The sequence below is a fragment of the Somniosus microcephalus genome, chromosome 12, assembly GCF_052327205.1.
Source record: "Somniosus microcephalus isolate GS21.2 chromosome 12, FLI_Smic_1.0, whole genome shotgun sequence".
Classification (NCBI taxonomy): Eukaryota; Metazoa; Chordata; class Chondrichthyes; order Squaliformes; family Somniosidae; genus Somniosus; species Somniosus microcephalus.
Genome location: NC_140998.1, coordinates 202,850,737 through 202,863,578, shown reverse-complemented (window position 1 = coordinate 202,863,578; position 12,842 = coordinate 202,850,737).

The following is a 12,842-nucleotide window of genomic DNA, read 5'->3' as shown; positions in this document are numbered from 1 at the left end:
CTAGGTTTGGGGTTGGGTAAAGACGATGGGCTACGTTCTCGCCAGTCCTGGCAGAGTGAGGTCAAATGTACATGTACAAGTGAGGTCGCCTAACCCAGCACAGACCCGGGGCAGAAACTTAGACTTGTCGAGCCTCTTTCCCTACCATATCACATGATGACTCGATTCACCCAGACTTGGAGGGAAGCAATTCAATAAAGTTCTGCAGCCACAGGGTCGCATCTCACCACAGACACTGAATGAGATATTTGGCAACGCCACAGCAATTCTTGGGGAGGCCCCTGCGACATTCTGTTCAAATGCTTCCGGGTTTGCGAGCCAGCTCACATATCCTTAAAAGTAAACAGACACCTTGTGTACCTTGGTTAATAGCTGGCCCACACAAGAGAATTGCCGAGCCGTCGGTGACTGTAGCGGTGAACACACTTGACTCAAGATGGAGGTGCAACTTGTGAGGTCGCTGGTTCTTTGCTTGTTTATATCTGCAGGTAGGAAATGCGTTACTGTGTGTGAGAGTAGTAGTGAAGAAAGCAATGAGGCAGGAAGGCAGATTCTCCAGAAGTCAATGTCCAGGAGTTAACAACAAAGCGAACGCATAATTGCTCTTTCGCTGACACATCTGAGAGAACTGTTTCCTCTGATGTTAAATTGGGATGTCCTCTTGTTCCATGTAGAGGATGACACTGGTAATTTAAATAGAAATATTGATATTGCTTACTTTATCGTTATTATCTATTCCGCTCTTTAGATTACCCGCAGCCTTTTACTATAATGGCAGTGGTTGTATAACACGCACCAGTGAGTCTCCATGTAGATTTCAGCCCATACATAATTTCGGTAAATTGCATGTGCGTTGATGTTACCGCATTTCATCTCCTGTTCGTTAACTGAGCTGGACAGCTCCCACTAATTCAATTCAATTCAATTCAATTTTATTTGTCATATATGCAGCAGACGTGTGTACTGCACAATGAAATGTTGATTTTTACGAGTCCTCCCAACATTGGAATAAATATGGCATAACAATGATAAAATACTAATAGAAATACAGAAATAATAAATAAAACAACAGTAATAAATAAAAATAAATTATACGTTCATGAGTCTTATGGCCTGGACGTAGAAGCTGTTTCGAAACCTGCTGCTACGAGACCGTATGCTTCGGTATCTCTTACCAGACGGGAGCAAGGCGAAGAGGTTGTGGCTGGGGTGGCTCGCATCTTTAATGATTCTCAGGGCCTTCCCCCGGCACCTCTCAGGGTAGATATCCTGGACAGCAGGTAGTTTAATTCCTATAGTATGTTGTGCAGCTTTCACCACCATCTGTAGAGCCTTGCGGTCTGTGGCGGTGCAGTTGCCATACCAGGTAGTGATGCAGCCGGACAGGATACTCTCGATGGTGCACCAGTAGAAGTTGGTGAGAGTCTGGGGGGCCATTCCAAATTTCTTCAGTCTCCTGAGGAAGAACAAGCGTTGTCATGCCTTCTTTGTTGCGATGTTGATGTGATGTGACTACCTGCCTTCTATCTGTTTTTGATGCAGTTTTTAAGTGTTAACTTGCTTTTGCCAACAGCTCCAATATTTGCATCTGAGGCTTTCGACATTAATATTGTGACTCTTTTTAAAAATCAAAATCATTGGCTCCTTTCAGCGAGGTAACTCTAACCCGGAATCGTGGCCATGTTTCCTTTAGTTAATACCTCTTGGAACCGGAATTGCATTCTGCTCACTGTCGATAATGGGAGCGGACACTGCTCTGTCAGGATGGAGAGACCCCGGCTCACTGCCATTGCTGTTTGGCTCTTTCTGTCTGCTGGTGAGGGTGACATTTCTCATCTCGGTGTTGGGGATTAAACAGGAAGTGAGGAACAGCGAACTACAACTTCAATGAATAATAGTGGCACTGATTGCGAAATCTGTACCATCCAGTCTACATTTTTGATATTAAGAAGGACTTTTTTTCTCCAGTTGGAGATACTGGAAGTCTTACCATCTCGGTGGTGCAGAGTCTTATCAATGCTGCTGTAGGGGACTCTGTGCTCCTATCCATGAGGCTGTGCGGGAACGTGAACATAGAAACATGGAAGATAGGAGCAGGAGTAGGCCATTCGGCCCCTCGAGCCTACTCCACCATTTAATGAGATCATGGCTGATCATCCAAATTCAGTACCCTGTCCCTGCTTTCTTCCCATATCCCTTGATCCCTTTAGCCTTAAGAAATATATCTAACTCCTTCCTGAATGTATTTAATGAATTGGCCTCAATTGCCTTCTGTGGTAGTGAATTCCACAGGTCCACCACTCTCTGGGTGAAGAAATTCCTCCTCATATCTGTCCTAAATGGCTTACCCCTTATCCTTAGACTGTGACCCCTGGTTCTGGACTCCCCCGCCATCGGGAACATCCTGCATCTAGTCTGTCTAGTCTTGTTAGAATTTTATACGTTTCAATGAGATCCCCTCTCATTCTTCTAAACTCCAGTGAATATAAGCCCAATCGACCCAATCTCTCCTCATACGTCATTCCTGCCATCCCAGGTATCGGTCTGGTGAATCTTCGCTGCACTCCCTCCATGGCAAGAACATCCATCCTCAGATAAGTAAGAGTGGGAGCTGAAAACACAACGGGGCAGATATCGCAATGTGGGCCCCAAGAAATCTAAATATAAAGAATGATTACAGGGAATGGGTGGAGTTATTGTTCCCTAGCGCCTCCCTCTGGCTCAACTCAGTATGTCTTTCAGACAGAGGAGAATATACTGTTGGCATGGCCACTGACAGAGGTAGTTCAGTAACAGCGAGGTTGGATCTGCGTGCGTTTGGTAAGTTGCTTTATCATTAAATAGCTAGGAAAAAATCAATGGTTTTAAAAAATATCTTAGTAATGTATCTCAAAAGTCCGATGTTGTCGTCATACTTTCAGTGTCGTGTGAAGTGGCGGAAAGATTAACAGGCTGATTAACAGGTCGCGAGATGAACATGCCTGATTGCCAATGTATGATGGCCAGTCCTATGTTGCATTCCGCAGTGACTTCTTACCCCATATATCCCCATCCATCACAATGGCTTCCTACTTCCACCTCCAGAACATCTCCTGTCTTGTCTCCTACCTCAGTCCACCGACCACTGAAACTCCTACATGTATATTTCTCTCCACCCGAAGCAATTACTGCCATGATCTCCTTGTCATGGTCATCTTGCACTCCCAATCACTTCCCAAATATTGCTGCTTATACAGAGCAGGGAGGTCATGCTAGAACTGTATAAAACACTAGTTAGGCCACAGCTAGAATATTGCATGCAGTTTTGGACAGCACATTACATGAAATTTGGGATTACACTAAAGAGGCTACAGAGGAGATTTACAAGGATGTTGCCTGGGCTCGGGAATTTTTTTGATGCGGTAGGATTGGATAGGCTGGGGTTGTTTTCTTTGGAACAGAGGAGGCTGAGGAGAGACTTGATTGAGGTGTATACAATTATGAGGGGGCTAGATAGAGTGAATAGGAAGGACCTATTTCCCTTAGCAGAGAGGTCAATAACCAGGGGGCATAGATTTAATGTAATTGGTCGAAGGATTAGAGGGGCATTGAGGGGAATTATTTTCACCCAGAGGGTGATGAGGGTCTGGAACTCACTGCTTGAAAGGGTGGTAGAGGCAAAAGCTCTCACCGCATTAAAAAAGTACTTGGATATGCGCTTGAAGTGCAGTAACCTACAGGGCTATGGACCAAGAGCTGGAAAGTGGGATAAGGCTGCATTGCACATTTTCGGCCGGCACAGAAATGATGGGCCGAATGGCCTCCTAATGTGCATTATACTTCCTTGATTCTATGATTTTATGATTCTACACCGGTCACCATGTCTCACTAATCCATCAATCCTCGCCCTTTGTAAACTGAATTGGTTTCCATTCACCCATCCCCTGAAGTTGAACCTTTTGGACTTGCCTTAACTCCCTCCATGGCCTCACCTGGTAAACCTTCACCATCACAAAATATCCATTCCTTTGACTAGAACTGGATCTCCCTGCTTTTGCCCCATCATTGGCGGAGGTGCCTCAAATCCTGTGGTCCACACTCTGGTGTTCCTTCCTTAAGGCCTTACGCCTCTGTACCAACATCTCCTTCTTTGAGAACCTTTTTAGACCGTCCTCTTTGATCAGGCTTTTAGTCATCCCTCCTAATCCCTCCTTCTTGGGCTTGCCTTCCATTGTCCTTATGCCTCCGTAACGCTTCATAGGATGTTTGCGCCACATTAACAGTGTTTACTAACGGCAAGTTGTTGTTTGATTTACACTGCAAATCTTTGCTCACACGTGATCAGCACCTGAAAGACTGGACAGATTCCAATGTTACATTGGGCCGGATTTTGCATAGAAACATAGAAGATAGGAGCAGGAATAGGCCATTCGGCACCTCGAGCCTGCTCTGCCATTCAATGAGATCATGGCTGATCAACCAAACTCAGTACCCTGTCCCTGCCTTCTCCCCATATCCCTTGATCCCTTTAGCCTTAAGAAATATATCTAATTCCTTCTTGAATATATTTAATGAATTGGCCTCAACTGCCTTCCGTGGTAGAGAATTCCACAGGTTCACCACTCTCTGGGTGAAGAAATTCCTCCTCATCTCAGTCCTAAATGGCTTTCCCCTTATCCTTAGACTGTGACTCCTGGTTCTGGATTCCCCTGCCATCGGGAACATCCTTCCTGCATCTAGTCTGTCTCTAGTCCTGTTAGAATTTTATAAGTTTCAATGAGATCCCCTCTCAATCTTCTAAACTCCAGCGAGTATAAGCCCAATCGACCCAATCTCTCCTCATACGTCATTCCTGCCATCCCAGGTATCAGTCTGAAAGGAAAAATAACAAAACTGAATTTGTTAAACTGAGTGTGGGCGCCGCACTTTAGGAAGGATGTAAAGGCTTAAGAGAGGGTGCAGAAAACATTTACGAGAATGGTTCCATGGATGAGGGACTTCAGTTACATGGATAGACTGGAGAAACTGGGGTTGTTCTCCTTAGAGCAGAGAAGATTTGATAGAGGTGTTCAAAATCATGAGGGGTCTGGACAGAGTAGATAGAGAGAAACTGTTCCCATTGTTGGAAGGATCGAGAACCAAAGCACACAGATTTAAAGTGATTGGCAGAAGAACCAAAGGTGATATGAGAGGGAAAACTTTTTTACGCAGCGAGTGTTTAGGATCTGGAATGCACGGCCTGAAAGGGTGGTGGATGCAGATTTAATTGTGGCTTTCAAAATTGAATTGGATAAGTAGCTGAAGGAAAAAAAGTTACAGGGCTCCAGGGAGAGGGCGTGGTAGTGGGATTGGCTGAAGTGCTCTTGCAGAGAGCCGACACGGGCTCGACGGGCCGAATGACCTCTTCTGTTACTGTAACCATTCTATGAATATTTATAAACGTGGTACAAGATGTCCCCTCTCAGAAAACAGGTCTGAACCCACTTTTGACCCTGTGAGCTTCTCTGCCATCCGAGACGCGACTTCGGTAGAGGCAGCGACGAATTAAGTCACTGACCCAGCACCGTGTTAATGGCTCGGGTCAGTAATTTCACACACGTAAATAATGAATCTGGGAGCAGGAATTAACACTTCTTTAGGGAAAACAAGTTGTTTTGCAACCGCCCTTATGTAATGTTAAATATATACTTGGCATTAAACTTTACTTCTATAAATATAAATTCTTAAATTTCTCAATGTGCAGAGCATAAAATGATAGAAAGATTGGCGATCAAACATTAATTGCATTGACAGAAGTAGATGAACAGACAGTAAAAGATACTGGAATGGAAATCGTGGTCGGAGGCTTGCCGCGCACGTACGCCTCCGAATGTCTCCGGAACTTCCGACTGTTCCGGTCCTGGGCCTGCAGGTGCAGGCCTGTATAAAGATCTACGGATCCCAGAAGTGCACGCACTTCGCAAGCATTTGACTGGCTCTGTTCCTATTACAGCCTCAACATCTCAGTAGCTGTTGGCAACTTAGTGGCTAAGATTATGTTCAACTCCTGTGTGAATTTAAATTAAGAAATTGTTTGGGCAGTGGCCAAGGCAAGGCAATAACAAAGGGGGATTCCCATTATGCTCATGAGGATTCCAGTTACGCACAGGATCACCATAAGCATAACTGGAAGTTACCTAAAAATACAATTTCACAACACTGAAATAAAAATAGATGATTACAGGGTCAAAAATAATTAAAATGCAATTTAATTCAACATTTAAAACACAAATTTAATTCTTTGAAAAATAAATGTATGCATTTTTAACCGGGACAAAATTGACCTCAACTAATTTTAAATGTAAGTGATTGTTTAAATCATTTTTTAAATTTTATTTTAATACTAATTTTGAACCTTATGCTGGTAAAATATATTTTTTATGCCTGCTTTTAACAGGCATAAGGGTTTCGTGGGTATTCGCTGGGCATTAGTTGGGCACATAGGCCAACCCTGCACCAGCACAAGTGAATTTCCAGTGGATGGGTACGATCTGTCCATGCAAAACTTGACAGATCATGTGGGCCCAGAAATTCGGGTCTCCAGAGGAGAGTACGCACGTGGTACTCACCCATAAGCCCAATGGAAGTGCCGGTTTTGTGCATGCACTGTGCATGCGCGGGAAACAGGCACTTCCATTCCCCTGAAAGAAGGGGTTCAGAGGTCGAACGCGTGCGCAGGAGAGGCAGCGCGTGCGCATCGAACTTACGTTTTTTTTGCAGGTTTTCCCGGGAGGGTAAGTCTCCAGGGCCTAGAAATTTGGTATAGCCCTGCTTGGGGCATTAGAATTGGCGGAGCGCAAATTTTATAGCCAGACGCAACTTATCGACACCTCGTGCGATATTGGGTTGCAGCACCCCAAAGGTGATTGAGGCGCGAGTTCAGGCATTACACGGGGCACCTAAGGCGTTAACATGCCGGCGCAACCCAATATCGGGGCATCCAGCCACAGCGCAGGTGCTCTCAATTACCCATGACCACGAGACTTCCAGGCGCCGGCCAGCTCTTAAAGGGGTGGGTCAGGCAGCTCAAGCATCCACACTCTGCACCTTGTAGGCCTGCAAATCGGCGCAGGCCCTTCTCTGGTGCAAAAAACTTGGAGCATATGAAGAGGGTGAGGCAGAGAGCAGAGCGCTTCACCAATGAGTCTCTGGAGGAATTGGTGTTCGCAGTGGAGCGCCGGCAAGATGTCCTCTACCCCGACAATGGCAGGAGGCCTAATCATAAGGACTACCGACGAGCTTGGAGGGATGATTCTCAGAGGGTCAACTCCAGCAGCATGGTGACCAGGAGCCCTGTGCAGTGCAGGAAGAAATTCAACGACCTCACTCGGGTCGTCAGGGTGAGTGGAGTTAATGTAAACTTATGCATCCCTCCATTAGCACCTGACTTTATGGCTACAGGGTGTGCTATGCCCCAATGGCCATCTGTCAGCAAGCACCCATGGCCCTTTCTGGTCACACACATCCACATTTGACTCAGGGCATCATGTAAGGGCTGTTCCACCATGGGGGGCATGAGATGATAACCCAGGGCATCATGTAAGGGCTGTTCCACCATGGGGGGCATGAGATCATCACTCAGGGCATCATGTAACATCACTTCCCGTCCTTTGCCCTGCAGGCCAAGCTGGCGAGAAACCGCAAGGAGCAGCTTCGCACCGGAGTAGGCCGTCCTCAACTGGAGCCTCTGATGGATCGCGAGGAGAGAGTCCACCAGATTGTGGGAGGACGTCTGAGTGGTCCTGTCACCACTGCAGCTGCCGACCCCATTGTCCACAGCGATGGTAAGGTTCTCAACTATTACAGCTGTCACCTTCCAGTTGTTTCCCCCGCCAGCATGCTTTCTCAATGTGGACCAATGTCATAGCATTGCCGCACTGTTGCATCCCTTGCTGCCAAACTGTCCTTTTGCTAAAGCCACTCTTGAACCTCCCTGCTTTCAGATGCTGCATCACCAGCTCGGGAGCCGGCCCCAGTGCCAGTGCCTCCGGAGGCGACGACCAGGAGGAAGCCGGACCATCCGTGCCAGCCTCAGGGGAGCCACCGCATGTGGAGACTGGGGATAGTAGTTCCCTTGAGGGGAGGGGGGTGGGGCTCTGATGAGGAGCCAGTTGCAGGAACCAGTGGCCTGCAGCAACGCGCAGGGGGTAGGGATGCTCGGGGGCCGTCTCCCCGGAGGGCGAGGCAGGCCACCATGACTGCTGCACAGATTGCAGAGGAGGAGCGTAGCCTTGCCGAAATGAGCGCCCAGGCCCAGCTCAGGCACACTGAGCTTATGGCTGCAGTGGGGAGGGTGCCTGAGTTGATCGACACACTGGCAAAGAGTGTGCTGGACTTTGGGACAGCAATGGAAAGGACTGTCCAGGGCTTTGGGGCAGCAATGGAAAGGTCTGTCCAGGGCTTCAGGCCACCAATGGAAAGGTCTGTCCAGGGCTTGTCCGTAGCAGTGGAAATGTCTGTCCAGGGCTTGTCCGAAGCAGTAGAAAGGACTGTCCAGGGCTTGTCCGAGGCAGTGGAAAGGACTGTTCTGGCCTTGTCCGAAGCACTGGAAAGAACTGTCCATGGCTTCTCCGAAGCACTGGCACCTGCCACGCAGGTCCTCACTGCTGCCACGCAGTCACTTGCTGGCCTCGCCAACATGCAAATTGAGGCCACGCAAACACTCACTGCTGCCACCCTAGCTGCATCAGGCAGGATCACCCCAGGCCCTTGCAGCACCTTAGCAGGCCATGAATCTGTGGAGCATTCGATTGTGCTGGAGGATCCGGTGCGGCACCGTCAGAGTGCCAGTGTGTCAGCCGACCACGGTGCAGGTGTCCTCTCTCTGCATGTGAGCAGTCCTGATGCCACTGCTGGCACGTCAGCAGTGCAGCTGCCACCACCTGCGCGGCAGACTGCTAGCAGACATGCCCAGTTGGAGCAGCCTGCTTGTGGGCCCTCCAAGCCCAGAGGTCGTCCAGGCCGTCCCTCAGGGGCTTCAGCACTTCCAGACACTCAGCAGGCGTCCCCCAGCCTTGACGCAGCCACTGAGGTCCAATTACGGAGGAGCTGCAGGGAGGGAAGGGGCCGACCTCGTAAGAGGAGTCGGTCTCCATCAAGGGGTCACCAGTAGAGGGAGGTGCTAGGACGTGTGTTTTTTTGGATTTAAGGCCGTCCACACATGCTGTGTTTGTTTGTTATGTTTTGGTTAGTTTCGCCGGGTTGCCAGACAGTTATCTGTTAGTTTGTTAGTTATGATTTCTGTTACCATTACGTTGTCATGCTGGAAGGAAGCACTTGTTTGAAAATAAAGAAAACTTTTTATTTACATTCGAGCCGTAGACTATTTACAATAATCGAGGCCTTCATAGGCTTACTGCAAACCGGAGGGCGCTGTTCGAATCACAACCACCATTCCGTCCAAGGGGCCTAGAACCGAGTCCTTATGAGCCTCTGACGAATGGCCCTTCGAGTTTCTGGAGCCCTCCCATCTTCCTCCTCCTCCTCCTCCTGATCCTCCTCGCCCGCATGCTCCTCCTCCTCCTCCTCCTCCTCGTCCGCCTGCTCTGCTGGACCTTGAGGGTCGGCTGGCATTGGCTGGGTGCGTCGAATGGCCAGGTTGTGGAGCATGCAGCAGACAACAACGATGCGCGCCACATGCTCCGGCGAGTACTGTAGGGCGCCCCCCGAATGGTCTAGACAACGGAAACGCTGCTTCAGCACACCAATTGTGTGCTCCACAATGTTCCTGGTGGCCTGATGGCTGGTGTTGTAATGCTCTTCTGCCGGGGTGCTGGGCAAACGGAGCGGGGTCATGAGCCAGGGGCAGAGAGGATAGCCCTTGTCGCCAAGAAGCCAGCCTCGTGGGTGAGCCGGGGCCTCATAAAGTTCAGCCACTGAGGTCTGCCGCAGGATGAACGCGTTATGGCTGCTGCCAGGGAATTGTGCGTTCACCGCCATGGTCATCTGCCAGTGATCACAGACCAGCTGCACATTAAGGGAGCGGAACCCCTTGCGGTTGCGGACCTCCTCAGGATTCTGTAATGACGCCCGCAAAGCCACGTGTGTGCAATCAATGGCCCCCTGCACCATGCGGAAGTCTGCAATAGCCGCGAAGCCCTGCGCGCCCTCCCCCTGCTTCTCCAAGGTCACCGGGAAGGTGATGAATTCACGCCTCCTTCTGTAGAGGGCAGCTGTCACTTGCCGGATGCAGCAATGCACCACAAATTGTGAGATATTTGAGATGTCCCCAGTTGCTGCCTGAAACGAGCCGCTGGCGTAAAAGTTGAGCGCAACAGTGACTTTCACGGCCACCGGCAGAGAGGTCCTGCACCGTATCCGCGGCTGCAGATCCCCAGCAAGCAGGTGGCACAGCTCAGTCACAACATCCTTACCGAATCTGAGCCTTCGCAGACACTGCTCCTCCGACATGGTAAGGTACGAGACCTGCTGCCTGAAAACCCTGGCAACGCATGGTCGGATTTGGCGACGTCCATTGGCCCTCCTCCTTCTGGCCAATCCCAGCCCTCTCTCCCTTCGTCTCTGTGCCCTTGCCAATTGTTCAGCCAGGATGACGTTCCCCTCCAAAGCAGCTCCCATTATTCTGGCAGATGAGTAAGACGCAGTTAGCTTTCTGTATCCAACTGTTCTGGACAGGGCTGATGGTCCCAAGGCTCCTCTGGCTCAATGAGAACAACTCTGTCCAAGTGAAGGTCTGCAACTCTCTCCAGCAGCGAGCAGGATGGCCAGGCCAAATGGCTGCCGCTTTTATACTAGTGCTGTCCCCTTTACAGAGCCACCCCCGAGTCCGAGAAGGACCTGGTAAGGTTCCATCCAACTGTCACTAATAGCGCCAGGCGGAACGGAGGGGGGCGCCACTGAATTTCCGGTACGGGGCACCAAATAGGCGTTGCACAATGAAATGATGTCATGATCTGGCTGCGCCCGCGAGCGGGCGCAAAGAATTAGCGCCGGTGCTAACAGGCTACTCAATATTGCAGGATGCGCTGGGATCACTGCGCACGTCCGAAAATTGGGTAACGCCCCAAATCTCGGGTTCATTTGGCGCTAATCGCTGGCGCAACCAACCGAATTTCTAGGCCCAGAAGCTAGACATGTAAAAAGCAGTCGCAAGGCCTGCTTTTAACAAGGTAAGTGGTGAATTAATTAAAATTAAAACATTTTTTCCACCGGTTTATTATTTTTAAATACTTTAAAGAAAGGTAAGTTTATTTTTAGCCCCGTTAGAAAATGTAATTAATTTTTTCAAAAATTAAAATTATTGTCTAAAATGGTTATTTCATGTAATTTATAGTTTATTTGTAAAATGTGATTTAAAAAAAAATGTATTTGAAGATTTAGTGATGTTTTGGTGCTTATAGTATTCATAGGTTTGACAGCTCTTCCTGTCAAACTTATGAATGAAGCATTCCCTGACACCATTGGCTCTCCATGGCCCACGTGATCCCAGGGGACGCATCAAACTAATTGCGCCCCTGGGATACGCAAGCACTGCGCGCCGGCCATTGGAGGAGGCCCAGCATTGGAATCCCACGGGGGCCCACAGCTCAATGGCCGGCGTGCAAGCTGAGTGCAGGTCGGGGGCTTACACTCGCGGGAAGCCCCTGACCCAAATTTCTGGGCCCATACGTTCCGGGTTTTGGTGTATGCGCATCGCCTGCGGAAACCCGGAACTTGCGGAGACATTCTGAAGGATTCCAACAGCGTACGCTGCCGGAAGCACCGTAAAATCCCGGGCCATCACCAGTGTGATAGACAATTGAGTTGGATGGAAATCTGACGTTAGAAAAGAAAATGCTCCCTAATATAAATAGTCAGCCTCTGGAAGAAATAGGGAGGTTAGCTTTTCGTTTGAGAACCTTCATCGCCCAGTAACACGAGACCACGCTGCGGGTTCTGAGAACCCACGACCTTGTGAATTGCTACTCAGTGACATGCGACCACTAGATGGTGCAATTAACCTGCGCGTTTGAAATGGGAACATACCTTGAAGGTGAAACGAGCCCAAAACAGTCCAATGTCAATTTTCTTTATGATGGCATGACATTAAGCGGCGTAATGAAGTCTGTCGTCTTAAATACCATCACCCAATCGCAAGAGAGCATTGTCTCGTCGTCTGCGCTCCTCCAATTCTGGCCTCTTGCGCATCCCCGATTTTAATCGTTCCATCATTGGCGGCCGTGCCTTCAGCTGCCTGGGCTCTAAGCTCTCGAATTCCCTCCCTAAACCTCTCCACCTCTCTCTCCTCCTTTAAGATGCTCCTTAAAGCCTACCCCTTCGACCAAGCTTTTGGTCGCCTGCCTAATATCTCCTTATGTGGCTCAGTGTCAAATTTTGTTTGATAACATATGGGATCTTGGGCTTCATAAATAGACGGATTGAGTACAAAAGTAGAGAAGTTATGCTAAACCTTTATAAAGCACTGGTTAGGCTACAATTGGAGTATTGCGTCCAGTTCTGGTTACCAAACTTTAGGAAGGATGTGAAGGCCCTTGAGAAAGTGCAGAGGAGATTTACCAGAATGGTTTCGGGGATGGGGGATCTTAGCTACAAGGACAGGTTGGAGAAGCTGGATTTGTTTTCATTAGAGCAAAGGATGTTGAGGGGTGAGTTGATAGAAGTGGCCTTTATTGCAAGGGGGTTGGAGTATAAAAGCAGTAAAGTCCTGCTACAACTGTACAGGGTATTGGTGAGACCACACCTGGAGTATTGCGTACAGTTTTGGTCTCCTTATTTAAGGAAGGATATACTTGCATTGGAGGCAGTTCAGAGACGATTCACTCGGTTGATTCCTGAGATGAAGGGGTTGACTTATGAAGAAAAGT